This window comes from Anabrus simplex, chromosome 2 (assembly GCF_040414725.1).
Source record: "Anabrus simplex isolate iqAnaSimp1 chromosome 2, ASM4041472v1, whole genome shotgun sequence".
Classification (NCBI taxonomy): Eukaryota; Metazoa; Arthropoda; class Insecta; order Orthoptera; family Tettigoniidae; genus Anabrus; species Anabrus simplex.
The window spans coordinates 546,390,004-546,406,604 of NC_090266.1; the positions used below are offsets into that span (position 1 = coordinate 546,390,004).

The following is a 16,601-nucleotide window of genomic DNA, read 5'->3' on the forward strand; positions in this document are numbered from 1 at the left end:
ACAGACTGAAAATTGGTACTTTTGATCTCTTTTAAAAATAAAGAAACACGTATTTTTTGTTTCTGAAAAATGCAATTAATGGGAGTGTGAAAAGGGGGGTGAATTTTTAAAATCAAGTGTATCTATATCTCAAAACTTTGAAAGTTTACAGATGTAAAAATTGGCATTTAGAATCTTCATAAAAAAAAAGAAACACGTATTTTTTGGTTTCGGAAAATCGCAATAAGAGGAGTGAAAAGGGGTGAAAAAGGGGTTGAATGCCTTTAATGAGGCTACTTATATCTCAGAAACTGAAGATATTTCAGACCTGAAAATTGGTGTTTGGGATCTCCTTTAAAAGTAAAGAAACTTGTATTTGTTTGCTTTTGGAAAATCCAATTAATGGGGGGGGGGGTTGAAAAGGGGGTGAATTTTTAAAATGAGTGTATCAATATCTCAAAACGTTTAGTTTATAGCAGTAAAAATTGGTATTTAGAATCTCTTTTAAATATAAAGAAACACTTATTTCTATTGTTTTCGGAAAATTCCAATAGGATGTGAGGAAAGCGGTGGAAAAGAGGTTGAATGCCTTTAATGAGGATACTTATATCTCAGAAACAGAAGATATTTCAGATCAGAAAATGGGTATTTGGGGTCTGCTTTGAAAATAAAGAAACACGTATTTTTTTGTTTTGGGAAAATCTAATTAATGGGGGTTAAACAGGAGTGACAATTTGCGGTGGATTTTTAGAAAGACTATATCTACAGTATATCTCAGAAACGTAAAATGTTACAGACGTAAATATTGGTATTTGGAATCTCCTGTAAAAGTAAAGAAATGTAGGTGATGTGTTTTTGGAAACTCCACTTAAGGGGAACTGAAAAGGAGTGAAGTTTAAAAATGAGCAATTCTACACTATATCTCAAAATCTTAACATGTTGCCCAAGTGAAAAATAGTATGTTTTATCTCCATTGAAAATAAACACACATGTATTTTTTGTTTTCTGTAAAACCACATGGGTGGAGGGGTAAAAGTGACTGAAAATGGGGTTGAATTCTTTTAATTAGGATACTGATATTTCAAAAGCTGAAGATGTTACAGGCGTGAAATTTGGTATTTGGAATATCCTTTAAAAATAAAGGAATAGGTATTTTTTGTTTTCGGAAATACACATAAATGAAGGAGGGAAATTGAAAAATTAATTGAATTATTGTATGAGGATACTGTTATCTCAGAAACGAAAGATTTTGCAGACGTGAAAATTGGTATTTTGAATCTGCTTTAAAATTAAACAAACACATATTCTCGGAAAATCCAATGAAAGGGGGGAGGATGAAAAATTGAAAAATTAATTGAATTAATTGTATGAGGATACTTACACTAATAAAAACTAAAGTTGTTACAGACGTAAAAATAGACTTTTTGATCAGCTTTAAAAACAATGAGAAAAGCGTTCAGGGGCGTAATCATTTTGGGGGCGGGGGTGAAAATGATTTTAATTCCCTTTATGTGGACACATTTCTCAAAAACTAAAGATGTTAGAGTCGTGATAATTGGTATTCAGAAGATCCTTTGCTATTAAAGAGACAAGTATTTTTAACGGGAAATTCACTTAAGGGGGGAGAGTGTGAAAGGAAGTGAAAAATGTGAATTCTTTTTATAGGGATACTTATATCTCAGAACTGAAGGTAACAGGCGTGAACATTTGTATTTGGAATCTCCTTTAAACGTAAGGAAACAAGCCTTCTTTTTTGGGGGGAGGCGGGTGTGAATCAACTTAACGGCAGTGGGGTGAAAAAGGAGTTTAGACCAATTGATTTTACTGTTCGTAATGTACTTATTTTGATCATAAACTTTTCATTTTTAATCTTTCCTGGGTTCGTTTTCAAGAACCATATTTTATTTGGAGTACATAACCTTAGCTTACAGTAGATGCTCCTGGCATATAAATAAAAATTTAAACACATTTGAAATAAACGTTATGAATGATATGGACCGTGCAATTGTTCACCTCTATAATAAGGTCAATAATTCACGGAAGTATATCATTCGTGTCGCCAGAAATCTCGCGCACTTGCCTACGCGCGACGATGGTGCTGTTCACATTGTCATCAATGACAATGGCAGAGGATGTAGGCCTAATTTACCGCCACGTTGCAGTCTTGCCTCTTGCTGTGGATTCCAGACCATCTATAATAATAATAATAATAATAATAATAATAATAATAATAATAATAATAATAATAATAATAATAATAATAATAATAATAATAATAATAATAATAATAATAATAATGTTCTGCTATTGGCTTTAAGACTCGCCGACACAGATAGGTCTTATGGTGACGATGGGACAGGAAAGGGCTAGGACTGGGAAGGAAGTGGCCGTGTCCTTAATTAAGGTACAGCCCCAGCATTTGCCTGGTGTGAAAATGGGAAACCACGGAAAACCATCTTCAGGGTTGCCGACAGTGGGATTTGAACCGACTAACTACCGAACATTGGATACTGGCCGCACTTAAGCGACTGCAGCTTTCGAGATCGGTAATAATGTTCTGGAGCGTCGTCAAAATGCGCGGACCGCGCTGGAACGGGTCCTGGTCGGGTAATGACTACGATTGTAGTCCGGCCGCGTGTTCAGAATCGCCAAGGCGGCCAAGACGACAGCACGCCGGATCTCCTCAAGGAATTGATCCATATTAACATTATTATAGGAAAAGGTGGTAAAGATTTGGGGACACAACTGCCCGGGTTGAATACCTGGATCTAGCCCGGGAAGTACGAAATCGATTGCTGGAAATAAAGATTGAAAAATGGGAGGAACTTTGCCGTAATCTCTCAGAAAACTAGTCAGATCACGAATTTTGGCGGATTCTCTCAGAAAACGAGTTAGATCGCGAATTTCGGCGGATTATATATAAAACGTTAAGCATTCAATTATACATTTCATTATAATACGGTTGCGAAGTACGGGTGTCTTGCTAGTTTTATATATAGGCCTATAGATCTGAGTAGAGAACTGGAAACACAGAAAAAAGAATTGCGAATGATATTACCTGAATGGAGTATTAAGTAAATTAGGAGATTGTGAGCAAGAATTGAAATACCTGGACAAAGTTGTGAGGCTGACAGCAGAAAATGTTATGATGATAAAAGCGACGAAATATCAGGTTCTAAGTTTCACCAGAAGGAGGAGTTTTCGCAGCTTAAATTATTTTTGATGGGATTACAGTTCTCATGAGGACCACTGTAAGTATCTAGGCGTTAATACACTTATACATATTTTTCTTCTTTCCTGGCCGTATATCTATATATATATAATAACATGTCCTGACTGACTGACAGACTGACTGACTGATTCATCAACGCCGAGCCAAAACTACTGGATATAAAGAAATGAAATTTTGGGGATACATTGATATTAGGGTGTAGGTGATGTCTAAGGGAGGATTTAAGGATATTCCGGCGCTGAGTCGTGAAAAGTGGGGTGCATTTTTAAAATGAGGATGTCTATATCTCAAAAACTTAAAAGTTTACAGACGTGAACATTTTTACTTGGAATCTCCTTTAAAAATAAAGAAACATGTATTGTTTTCTTTTCGTGAAATCGCATTAAGGAGGGTGAAAATTGAGGGAAAGGCGTTGAACACCTTTTATGAGGAGACTTACATTTCAAAAATGGAAGATGTCACAGACATGAAAACTGGTACTTGGAATCTGCTTTGAAAATAAAGCGACACGTATTTTTGTGTTTTTAATTAATCCGATGAACAAGGGGTGAACAGAAGTGACAGGCAGGGTGAATCTTAAAAAATATATCTGCAAATTATCTTAGACACGTAACATTTTACATATTTGATAACTGGTTTGGAATTTCCTGTAAAAGTAAAGAAACATAAATATTTTTTCGTAAAATACTCTTAAGGGGAGCTGCCAAAGGGTGTGAATTTTTAAAATTAGCATATCTAAGTATATCTCAGAAACTGAACATGTTGCAGACGTGAAAATTGGTATTTGGAATCTCTTTTAAAAATAAAGAAACACGGAATCTTTTGTTTTCGGAAAAACCCTTAACTGGGGGGGATAAAAGAATTTAAAATTTAGTTGAATTATTTGTTTGAATACATATACCAAAAAATCGTAAGATGTTACAAACCTGAAAACTGGTATTTGGAATCTCCTTTAAAACTATAGAAGCACGCATTTTGGGGAGGTGATCAACTTGGTAGGGGTTATGAAAACGGGGATGAATTCCTTTGACGAGGATACATATATTTCAAAAACTGAAGATGCTATAGTCGCGATCATACATATTTGAAAGCTCTTTTAAAGAAACGGGTACTGTTTATTTTAGGAAAATTCACTTAAGTGGGGAGAGTCAAAGTAAGTGAAAAAATGAATTCTTTTTATGGAGAAACTTATATCTTAAAACTGAAGTTTACAGACGTGGAAATTTGTGTTTGGAATCTCCATGAACATTAAAGGAACGCGCATTTTTGGGGGTTGGGCGGAACCAATTTAACAGACGGGGATGGAGTGAAAAAAGAGTAGAAATATTTCCCTGTGGATACTTATATCTCAAAACTGAAGATGTTACAGACATAAAAATTTGTATTTGGTATTTTCTTTGAAAGTAAGGAAACACGTAATATTTTTTCTTTGGAAAATCCACTTAAGGGGATGAATTAATTGAAAAATTAGTGGATTTTCTTATATGAGGATACTTATATCTCAAAAACTGAAGATGTTTTACATGTGAACATGTGTATTCGGAATCTACTTTTAACATAAAGAAACACGCATTTTTGGAGAGGAGGGATCAACATAACGGGCTGGGGTGAAAAAGAATGTGAATTCCTTTTAGGAGGATACTTATATCTCAAAAACTGAAAATGTTACAGACGTGAAAATTAGTATTTGGAATCTTCTTTAAATTTAAAGAAACATTTATAATTTTTTTCGACTTGAGAGAAGACTGTTTCTCACACGTACAGTTCTATGTCGCATGGTCGTCTTAGGCCAAAAAGGTAATACCACAAACATGGTTTACAAAGAATTTCTGTGCTAAATGACACTCAAATTTTGGAAGAGTTTTTATGCTTTATGAATTTTCAGATAATGTCTTAGCACAATGCCGAGAAACGATTACTTAAATCAAATTACGAAATCCAAGCGAGCGATGTCGCGGGTAATTGCTGGTGTACCCATATAACGGGCACTCTCGAGCTCACTTCAGTGTCGGCTCGACTGACTCGGAGAGAGTACGTCCAACGATCTTGTACCAGATCTAATGGCACTTCACTTTTCCTTAAAGCAGCACCAGCAGTTTGTTTCCATGTTGCCTTAGGACGCTCTCTTCTTCTTTTCGGCTCTTCGATGGCAAGAGCTTTCCTAACTAAACTTTGTTCATTTCCTCTTCTGACGTGACCATACCAGCGGAGCCGTTCCTCTTCCATTTTGTCGCTGTTGGGCACAACTTTAAAGGATTCTCGCACGTGTTAATTGCGCACTTCGTCACGCAGAGTGATTCTCGCCGACCATCGCAACATGCGCATCTCTGTAACTTGCGTTCTCTGGTCATGCATTTTCTGCCTTGCCCAACATTTGGAGCAGTATATATGGGCTGGCCAGACAGTGGTTTTGTACAATTTGCCCTTTAATTTGACTGGGATCCGCTTATCACACAGAACACCAATAACAGACCGCCATTTCACCCAACCAACACTGATACAGTGCTTGACATCTGCATCGATATTGCCACCAGTTGTGATGACTGATCCAGGTTATTTGAACTTGTCGGTCATCATCAGCGGTTCTCCAAAAAGGAAGGCAGTTTTGTGTGGGACGCATTGCCTGGCTTCGCAAAGTTGAAGAACATGTACTCAGTATTCTTTCGACTTACCTCTAGTATTACTCGCCATCGTTAAAAGACTGCTTCACCCTCCTGAAGTGACTCAACAACCAAAACAATATCGACTGCATGAAGTAGGATCCACCGCAATTCTGTCATCAGCTGCTCCGTCAGGTAGTTGATGACGATGTTGAACAGTACAGGGTTCTGTGCCGACCCCTGATGTACACCAATAAAAGCACGGAAACGATCTGAAAAACCTGCAGTGATTTTCATCATAGTAGCTGGATGTAGGTACATATCTTGGATCATCTTCACATACACCTAAGGGGCTTTTTGATATTGTAGTGCTGCCCAGACAATATCTCTAGAAACGCGATTGAAGGCTTTCTCCATATTGATGAATACCATATGGAGGTCTTTACCTAGCTCAAGGTGTTCTCAATAAAGATCGACAGAGTCTGAATTGCGTCACTTTTTGACATACCTGATGTGAAACCACACTGGTTCCGGTGGATGTTAATCAAACCCTTGATGCAGTAACCTATGAAGCCCTCCCTGATTTTGAGTGTGTGTGAAGTGAGTTTGATGACTCGGTAATTTTCACATTCTCGGACATCACTGTTTTGCTTATATATGGACAAAAGGAAGCATTGTCGCGACTGTTTTGGCATTAGAAATCCAGCGAGAATTTCGATGAAAAATTTTGTCACTCACTAATTTCCTTCTGCTCCGTGGACTTTCCATAGTTCAGCTGGAATATCAACAGGGCCATCTGCTTTCCCGTTCTTCACCTTTGACACAGCTACTGCAATATTAGAAGGGGTGACTTCTGGCAAAGGCCCCTTAACTGAACACTGGGAAACTGCTCGATCACGTGGGAACTCCTCGTTTAGTAACCCTTCGAAATACTTCTTCCAGCGGTTGTTAATGGCTTTATCATTAGTCCGTAATGTTCCCCGATCATCATGGATATATTTGGTGGCGACAATATCCCTTGATTGTCTTTCGCGCAGAGCAGCGACCTTCTTGATCCATTGCACACCCTCTGGTGTCTCCAAGTCGGCATAGGGGCCTTGTTGCGCTTCACTTTTAGCTATTGCTACGACTCTTTTGGTATTTTCTTCCTTGTGGCCTTGTCCATTCTGGTTGTCTTTCTCCTTACAGCATGCCTTAAAGGCAGTCTTTTTCTTCTTCAGTGCCTCCTGGACATTATACTTCCACCACGAGGTTTCCTTGTCTATTTTCAGTCTGCCATAAGAAACTACAAGATGATGCCTTGCCCTGCTGATGCAGTACTTCTGGAATTTCGTACTGTGCTGTCTCGGTATCTCGCATCAGCTGTGATGACTGATCCAAGATATTTCAACTTGTCAGTCATCATCAGTGGTTCTCCAGCAAGGAAGGCAGTGTTTTGTAGGCCCGCTTCCCTGGCGTTAATACTGTATAAGGAAAGGACATAATTTGTGAAATCAAATTGACGAGGTTGAAAAAATGGTGAGAAGGTCATATGTTTTTGAGGGTATTTATGGGTTGTAATAATGATGTGAAGGCGAGGGCGTAAGAACTTAATTTAAGTATGGTTCCAGTGTGCGGGATCCACACTAGAATTACTCGATGCGATGACTAGAACAGATCCAAAGGAAAGCAGTACGATTTTTTCTCGGGGATTTAAGGCAAAAGAGTAGTGTTACGAATATGTTGCAAACTTTCGGGCGGGAAGGCTAGGTGGTAAGGAGACGAGCTGCTCGACTAAGCGGTATGTTCGCAGCTTCCAGTGGAGAGAGAGCGTGGACTGGCATTTGTAGACGAATAAGCTGCATTGGAGATTTGAAAGGTAGGAAAGATCATAATATGAAGAATAAGTAGGAATTCAAGAGGAAAATTCGGGTCAAATATTCAGTTATAAGAAGAGCAATTAAGGATTGGTATAATTTATCATGGACTCGCTCTATAAATGTTCAACTTTCTGAAATCATTTAAGAAAAGACTGGGAAAATAATTGATAGGAAATCTACATGAGCGATTTTCTTACATGCAGATCATTGATTGATTGATTGATTGATTGATTGAGGCAGACCAGAATGGAAAGCATTTACAAGACTTGTGTGCTAGCATGGGTTTAGCAGATACGAAGTCATTCTTCAAGCATACGACCATTCACCGCTACACACGAGAGGCTAGTGGCACCAAATTCATAACAATGTATTTCATATCTGACTTTGAATTCAGAATCTATGCATATAAAATAGCATGTCCTGACTGACTGACTGATTCATCATCGCCTAGCCAAAACTAGTAGACATAAGGAAATGAATTTTTGGGATACATATATATTACAATTTAGTTGCTCACTAAGGAAGGATTTTTTGTTATCCGGTCGCTAAGGGTGTGAAATGGGGTGATTTTTTAAAATGAGTTTATCTCAAAAACTTAACAGTTTAAAGACGTGAAAGTTGGTATTCGGAATCTCCTTTAAAAATAAAGAAACAAGCTGTGAACTTATATTCGTGAGATAGTGGGTTCGAACCCCACTGTCGGCAGCTCTGAAGATGGTTTTCCGTGGTTTCCCATTTTCACATCACGCAAATGCTGAGGCTGTACCTTAATTAAGGCCACGGCCGCTTCCTTCCCACTCTTAGGCCTTTATTGTCACATCGTCGCCGCAAGAACTATCTCTGTCGGTGGGACGTAAAGCAAATAACCAAAAAATTTAACTTGGGATTAGTAGAACAACGCCGTATCCACTACACCACTGCGGCCGGAAGTAAAAAATTATAGCAAAAATCAGTCTGGTACCTCCGACTGAAAAGTACACTACATGTGCTAAGAGTACAAGAGCTGAGAAAATCGCGACGAGCAGAAGAGGCTAGGATGGTAACGCAACGACTCCAATGCAGATGGCGTACTGTGTACTGACGTGATCGGTGTGCAATGTCTGTTCTGTAGGCTTCAGTCTGTGTTTACGGATTGTAGTGGTACGTTGATCAGCTCTATCCAAATTGAGTTGCACGCGGTTACGGAACTTGCAGATATGAAGTTCGTGTATGGGCAAGCAAATGAAAGCCGCAGAGAAGCCGAACGAATGTACAGGACCAAATATCCACGAAGGAGACATCCGGCTCACACCACGTTTCCACGACCGTTCAAACAATGAAGTGGAACAGGGCAATTAGTACCACCGTAGTGTCCCCTTCCAATTTGGCCTACAATGAATATTTTGTTGTATGTGGAAAAGGCATGCTATCATTCTTTCATTAAGGGTGAAATATTACAAGTTTATCCTGACTCTGTCGTGTTTTCATGCAGAGAACCGGTTTGGAGCGCAGGGAGCACAGTACTGATTTTTCAATCGACCGGCCAGCTGAGTCATGTGACCTACTTAGAAATTTTCAAGGCTGCTCTAATTAGCAGCGCGTGTGGAATATTCTGGAGACAGTAATATCTAGAATTATGAGAACCTGTCAGGTGAAAGTACAATGTCCAGTTACGAGACGACATAGAGACACACCCACCCGGTGTAAAAGCTTAAATGTGGGTGTTTTATGAATAAACGCTCTCTTAGCTTCTAGTAGTCGTCGTGTGAAGCAGATTTTCGAGAACTAAGTTACGTACTGTTCTTCGATCATTTTCCACGTGGTTGTGTGTGTGAGAAAACAGTCTAAAGTTTTTGTGTCAGTTTCATCTCTCATCCAGTCAAGAGAGAAGAGGACCTTTACGTGTTCGATAATCTTCGCCAGTATGTTTCAGCCATCGTCCGAAGGGGCAATCTACGGGATTATGGATCTGGACTTTGCTGTCAACATGAAGAATTAAGATGTAGGCTTTATCTAACATCGGGGAGATAGCGACTGGAAGCAGATTGCCATGTAAGCAGATCACAACGTGAGCTGATTCAGTCATCGACGCAGAGATCCACATTCAACAGAAACTTAAGTACCATTTTATAATGATTTTCTGTTCATCTTTGTAGAAATAGTACTTACTTATTCATTGATGGCAGTATTTCTATTAGATTAGAAATTGTTGACAATATTTCCATTCTTCTTTCCTATGGGTAATGGTAGTGTTGTCACGTTGTGAGAGTACGATTTGTTGGACTCTATTAGTGTAGTTAGATTGTGTGTGTCTTCTGATATGATTCTGAATGTCCCTCCGAGAGCTTAGTCTGCTATTTAAAAATCATAGACCTCACCGATAAAATATGATTTTATTTGAGACAATTTTCAAATGTTTGAACTCGAGTGGGACAAAATTACGCCAAATTCAACATGTTGAATTTCAGGGTGAATTTCACCTCACGTATTTCAGTGGATTTTATGCGAGTTATTGTCATTAGATACAGTGTCAAATTCAGATTTTTGTGAAACTGATATCCAGCACTAATAATAATAACTATTATAATAATAAAATCGTAGATAGATTAAACAAATTTCTAAGAGTCATGAGTTATAAATGTTATTTTTTCTTATTGTATAATGTTTGATGTGTGCTCTATTAAGTGGAATATGAGCCAGGAATACGGCAAAATCCTGAGGGATTAACTATATAGTTTATTTGGGAAGTATGTGTCTAGTGAACCATGTCTTCTACAAATTTTGGAGCACGTGTTAAATGATGTGAGTAAGATTTAAAAGTAATAATAATTTTATCGTGAATCATGGAACACGGGTTCGATGGTGTTAATGTTTAAGCGAAATTTATGTGCGGGTTGGTAGTTGACAGTTCTTCTGAATATTGAGCCGTTGATATTCTTGATGATCAACGTTGTGAGAACTCCCTTATTTCTGAATAAGTGTTTGCCCATATTTAATCACATTTCTTTGCGGGCCGTGAGTTGATATTTACCCGATACCGTCATCCTAAGATTCCATGAGTAAGAGAATAAAAATCAGAAATTAACAGTGAAATTCCAGAATCCGATTGTAATATATGTAAATAATAATCGAGTATCATTTGTGTGATTGTGGAGTGAGTGTAGTAGCTAATTACAGTTTTCTGTGATTTATTGAAATGTGATTCTGACCTGACCACGTGTTCACATGTTGGGTTCAGGTTATTACAGCGTTGTGATGATTTATTTTGTGATGATTAAAAGCTTTAGTGAGTTTTATTTAAAATTTACATAAAATTAACGTTAAGGCCACTGCCGCTTCCTTCCAACTCCTAGGCCTTTTCTATCCCATCGTCGCCCAAAGACCTATCTGTTTTGGGGTTACGTAAAGCCATTAGCAAAAAAAAACATATGACAAGTTTCGTTCATATTTTGAACATCTTCAGCTCTAAATATTCATACAAGTTTAAATTGATAAGATTGTTCTAGAACTTGCACGTATGGTTCGCCATTAACAAACTTATCCATAATAAACATTAAAAAGCTCTTAAATATAAAGCGTTTATATATTACGTGGTCTTAATGAAAATAATATTAGTATTTATTGAGTTTGAAACTTTAAAAAGACCTTCTAATAGTTATTGTTACAGCTGTTTCATATTTTGGAAAATGATTCTTCGTTTCAGGCCTGTTGGGAGGTTGAAATAAGGGTTGCGAATTTTCTGCCGAATCGGACATATATTCTGCATCGGACCTCACTTGTTCTTGTTTTTCACAATTCTGACTGAGACTGAGCACTTCTTTCTTTTTACCTCTCTTTGGTTGATCTCTGACTTCTTGCACTGTTATTCATCATCATCATCATCATCTGTTTACCCTCCAGGTTCGGTTTTTCCCTCGGACTTAGCGAGGGATCCCACCTCTACCGCCTCAAGGGCAGTGTCCTGGAGCTTCAGACTCTTGGTCGGGGGATAGATACAACTGGGGAGTATGACCGGTACCTCGCCCAGGCGGCCTCACCTGCTATGCTGAACAGGGGCCTTGAGGAGGGATGGGAAGATTGGAAGGGATAGGCAAGGAAGAGGGAAGGAAGCGGCCGTGGCCTTAAGTTAGGTACCATCCCGGCATTCGCCTGGAGGAGAAGTGGGAAACCACGGAAAACCACTTCCAGGATGGCTGAGGTGGGAATCGAACCCACCTCTACTCAGTTGACCTCCCGAGGCTGAGTGGACCCCGTTCCAGCCCTCGTGCCACTTTTCAAATTTCGTGGCAGAGCCGGGAATCGAACCCGGGCCTCCGGGGGTGGCAGCTAATCACGCTAACCACTACACCACAGAGGCGGACTGCACTGTTATTAAAAATAATATTCCTTACGTTTAGCACATGGTCCGCCTCTGTGGTGTAGTGGTTAGCGTGATTAGCTGCCACCCCCGGAGGCCCGGGTACGATTCCCGGCTCAGCCACGAAATTTGAAAAGTGGTTCGACCAAGAGTCTGAAGCTCTGGGACACTGCCCATGAGGCAGTAGAGGTGGGATCCCTCGCTTTGTCCGAGGGAAAAGCCGACCCTGGAGGGTAAACAGATGATGATGATGATGACCTTCAGCACATGGCAATTTCATATGTGGAACAGAGTTAGATTTCAGCTTTCTGCTGCGGACTAATTGAAGTAAATCTGACTTCAGTCGACCGGATATATCGGTCGGCAGCGCATGAGACTCTTAATGTCCGAGTTGTGGGTTCGAGCCGCACGTTTTGCGGGAATATGTCCGCCTCTGTGGTGTACTGGTTAGTGTGATTAGCCGCCAACCCTGGAGGCACTGGTTCGATTCCCTGCTCTGTAACGAAATTTGAAAAGTGGTGCGAGCGCTGGAAAGGGCTCCAGTTAGCTTCGGGATGTCACGTGAGTAGAGGTGAGTTCGATTCCCACCTCATCCATCTTGGATTTGGTATATCGTGGTTTCCCACTCTTTTTTCAGGCAAAAGCCGGGATGGTGCCTAACTTAAGGCCACGAGCGCATCCTTCCCTCTTCCTTGTACATCCCTTCCAATCGTCCTACTCCCCCACAAGGCCCGTGATCAACATTACAGGTGAGGCCGCCTGGGTGAGGTACTAGTTATTCTCCCAAGTTGTATCCCCCGACCAAATATCTCCAGGACACTGCCCTTGTGGCTGTAGACGTGGGATCCCTCCCTGAGTCCGAGGGAAAAACCAACCCTGGAGTGTAACGGGATTAAGAAGGGAAATAAATAAATAGTCCGCCTCTGTGGTGTAGTGGTTAGCGTGATTAGCTGCCACCCCTGGAGGTCCGGGTTCGATTCCCGGCTCCGCCAAAAAATTTGAAAAGTGGTACGAGGTTCCACTCAGCCTCGGGAGGTCAACTGAGTAGAGGTGGGTTCGATTCCCACCTCAGCCATCCTCGAAGTGGTTTTCCGTGGTTTCTCACTTCTCCTCCAGGCGAATGCCGGGATGGTACCTAACTTAAGGCCACGGCCGCTTCCTTCCCTCTCCCTTGTCTCTCTTCCTTCACTCTTCCTTCCAATCTTCCCATCCCTCCACAAGGCCCCTGTTCAGCATAGCAGGTGAGGCCGCCTGGGCGAGGTACTGGTCATTCTCCCCAGTTGTATCCTCCGACCAAGAGTCTGAAGCTCCAGGACACTGACCTTGAACCGAGCCTGGAGGGTAAACAGATGATGATGATGATGATGAATAAATAAATAATAGTTGACCTGATGCGAAAGGACATTTTCTCGATACTCACATTTAAAATCAAGTGTCATATCTGAACATACCGTGTCTCTCAGCCTACATACGTGAATGTACAGACCCAATTCACTCACACGAAATAATCAGGAAACCCTCCTCACCAAATATATCATTACCATGGTATAGACCGTATTCGGCAGGCCCTGTGGCGCAATGGATAACGCGTCTGACTACGGATCAGAAGATTCCAGGTTCGAATCCTGGCAGGGTCGTTACTCATTTATTCCTACAACTCCTTGAGTCTTGCATCCTGGCTTATACATTTCTCGACCTCAGCATATAGACATGACTTCGATTCACCTCTTCCGGAAGTGGATACATTTTGTAACGAGACCTTAACTTCTGAATTTCCGGCGTAGTGGTGGCCGGATTTGAAGCTAAATATGTTCTCTTACTTCCGAGGCTACAGATAACCTTTATACTCCATTTCTCCTAGTGCATATCTGATCAATTTTTAATAATGGGACAAAGTCTCGCATAGTGCATTGGCACTGCCGGTTTCTACAATTAGCCTACGCAGTGGCCTCTACGGCTAATCATTTTCTCTTACTACCGAGGCTACAGATAATCTTTATAATCCATTTCTCCTAGTGCATTTCTAATCAGTACGGAGATGGCAGTCCGCCTCTGTGGTGTAGTCGTTAGCGTGATTAGCTGCCACCCCTGGAGGTCCGGGTTCGATTCCCGGCTCCGCCAAAAAATTTGAAAAGTGGTACGAGGTTCCACTCAGCCTCGGGAGGTCAACTGAGTAGAGGTGGGTTCGATTCCCACCTCAGCCATGCTCGAAGTGGGTTTCCGTGGTTTCAAACTTCTCCTTCAGGCGAATGCCGGGATGGTACCTAACTCAAGGCCACGGCGCTTCCTTCCCATCCCTCCACAAGGCCCCTGTTCAGATAGCAGGTGAGGCCGCCTGGGCGAGGTACTGGTCTTTCTCCCCAGTTTTACCCCACGACCAAGTGTCTGAAGCTCCAGGACACTGTCCTTGAGGCGGTAGAGGTGGGATCCCTCGCTGAGCCCGAGGGATAAACCGAACCTGGAGGGTAAACTGAAGATGATGATGATGATGATGATGATGATGACGGAGATGGCAGAAGGGTAAAACAGACTGATTAATGATTTGCCATCGGAAGTGGATATATTTTGGAACGAGACCTTAACTTCTCTGAATACAGTGTACTCTAATTGATTATTATCATACAGTATGACGGGTATCTTACTTTTCGAATATTTAGTGAATGGACTGAAGAGGAGAAAATAAAATGATTCAGAAGATAACAAAAGTTAACGAAGGGGGTCGAGTACTCGGGATAACATAGCGATTCTATTACAAATTCATGAAGAGAAAATCAGAAGTTCCTAGGACTCAGCTATCAAGACATTGGACTCACAGGTTTTGAAGAGGTTGGGAAGTTCTTCAGATAGGTGCAGGGTTAGGTGGCTCAGAGAATAGAGGCCTAGGCTTCTAACAATGGACACAGAAGTAAGTCCACGCGCGCGCGCGCGCTCATACACACCCACCCACCCAGACACACACACACACACACACACACACACACACACACACACACACACACACACACACACACACACACACACACACTGGTTTCGGTAAAAAAAAATGGTGTCATTAAAAGTAGCTTGAAAATATCTCGTAATCGTCAACGCTCAGCTGAGTACAAATATTGATTATATAATTTTACCGATCAGTATCACTGAATACAGTGTACTCTAATTGATTATTATCATACAGTTTGTCGGGTATCTTACTTTTTCATTCTTTCTTAGTCCGCTTACCGCCCAGGGTTAGGTTTTTTTCCGCAGGCTCAGAGGTATCAAAAAACAAGCACCTCAGGGGCAGTGTCCTGGAGAGTGCGACAGGTGACTTCATCTGCTTTGCTGAACAGGTCTCTTTTAGGGATAGGAAGATGGGAGTGGACAAGTGGTTATCAGGTCAAATCATATTCGTGTCGAAGGGCTTAAAAATTCCCGCCCAACGTAGGGCTCGAACCCACGACCCTGAGATTAAAAGTCTCATGCTCTACCGACTGAGCTAGAAGGGCGATGTCGTCGAAAGCAAATGACGGCGGCATACTTATCTGCAACTAAGTTGCAGGGGATAAAGGGAAAGTAATCTCGGCTGCTTAGTCTGAGCTGCCCCGGTGCCAACTCATTTCGTCTCTTCCTCTGATAAACAGCAGGTGTGGGTTACCCATCCAAGTGGTGGAGATACAGAGGAATACAAGTGAATGAGTAAACAGAATGTCCGCCCCTGTGGTGTAGTGGTTAGTGTGATTAACTGCCACCCCCCGGAGGTCCGGATTCGATTCCCGGCTCTGCATCGAAATTTGAAAAGTGGCACGAGGGTTGGAACGGAGCCACTCAGCCTCGGGAGGTCAACTGAGTAGAGGTGGGCTCGATTCCCACTTCAGCCACCTTGGAGGTGGTTTTCAGTTGTTTCCCACTTCTCCTTCAGGCAAATTCCGGGAGGGTACCAATCCTGGCTACGGCTGTTTTCTACACTCTTCCTTAAATACCAATTACAGCCCACCCATCCGTCACAAGGTCCCTTGATCAGCATAGCAGGTGAGGCTTCCGACGCGGTATACTGGTCCTCTACACTAGTTGTATCCCAGAAAAAACAACTCACGCTCCAGAACACTGTCCTTCAGACGATAGAGGAGGTATCAATTGCTGAGTCGGAAAAAAAAATTGTATCAGGTAGCGTTTCTGAAATAACAATTATTACAGACTCGAACATATGCTGCTCACAATTTGAGAAGGAAATCGATATTTTTCTCCGCCATTGTTACAGCTTTGCAAGAGACTCTCCTCATTTTCTCCGCAATGAAATTCTGTTAAAAAGAGAACAATAAAATTTGGATTCCATCTATTCAATACATTAAAAGCAATTATAAATTTCGGATCTCATCGTTAATTTATTACTTAGTTGTTAAAACAATGACAGCCGTGCGCGTAGAGGCGTGCGGCTGTGAGCTTGCATCCGGGAGTTAATAGGTTCGAATGCCACTATCGGCAGCCCTGAAGATGGTTTTCCGTGGTTTTCCATTTTCACACCAGGCAAATGCTTGGGCTGTACCTTAATTAAGGCCACAACCGCTTCCTTCCAACTCCTAGGCCTTTCCTATCTCATCGTCGCCCAAAGACGTATC

General features: G+C 41.2%; 2 non-coding genes across 2 annotated transcripts; one reads left to right on the forward strand and one right to left on the reverse strand.

Annotated features, from left to right (window-relative positions):
• Positions 1 to 13,570: 13,570 nt before the first annotated feature.
• TRNAR-ACG (transfer RNA arginine (anticodon ACG)) lies at positions 13,571 to 13,643 on the forward strand. Its single transcript has one exon. It is a non-coding gene; the product is annotated as a tRNA-Arg (tRNA).
• Positions 13,644 to 15,418: 1,775 nt separating this feature from the next.
• Positions 15,419 to 15,491, reverse strand: TRNAK-UUU (transfer RNA lysine (anticodon UUU)). The gene has a single exon. It is a non-coding gene; the product is annotated as a tRNA-Lys (tRNA).
• Positions 15,492 to 16,601: the final 1,110 nt, after the last annotated feature.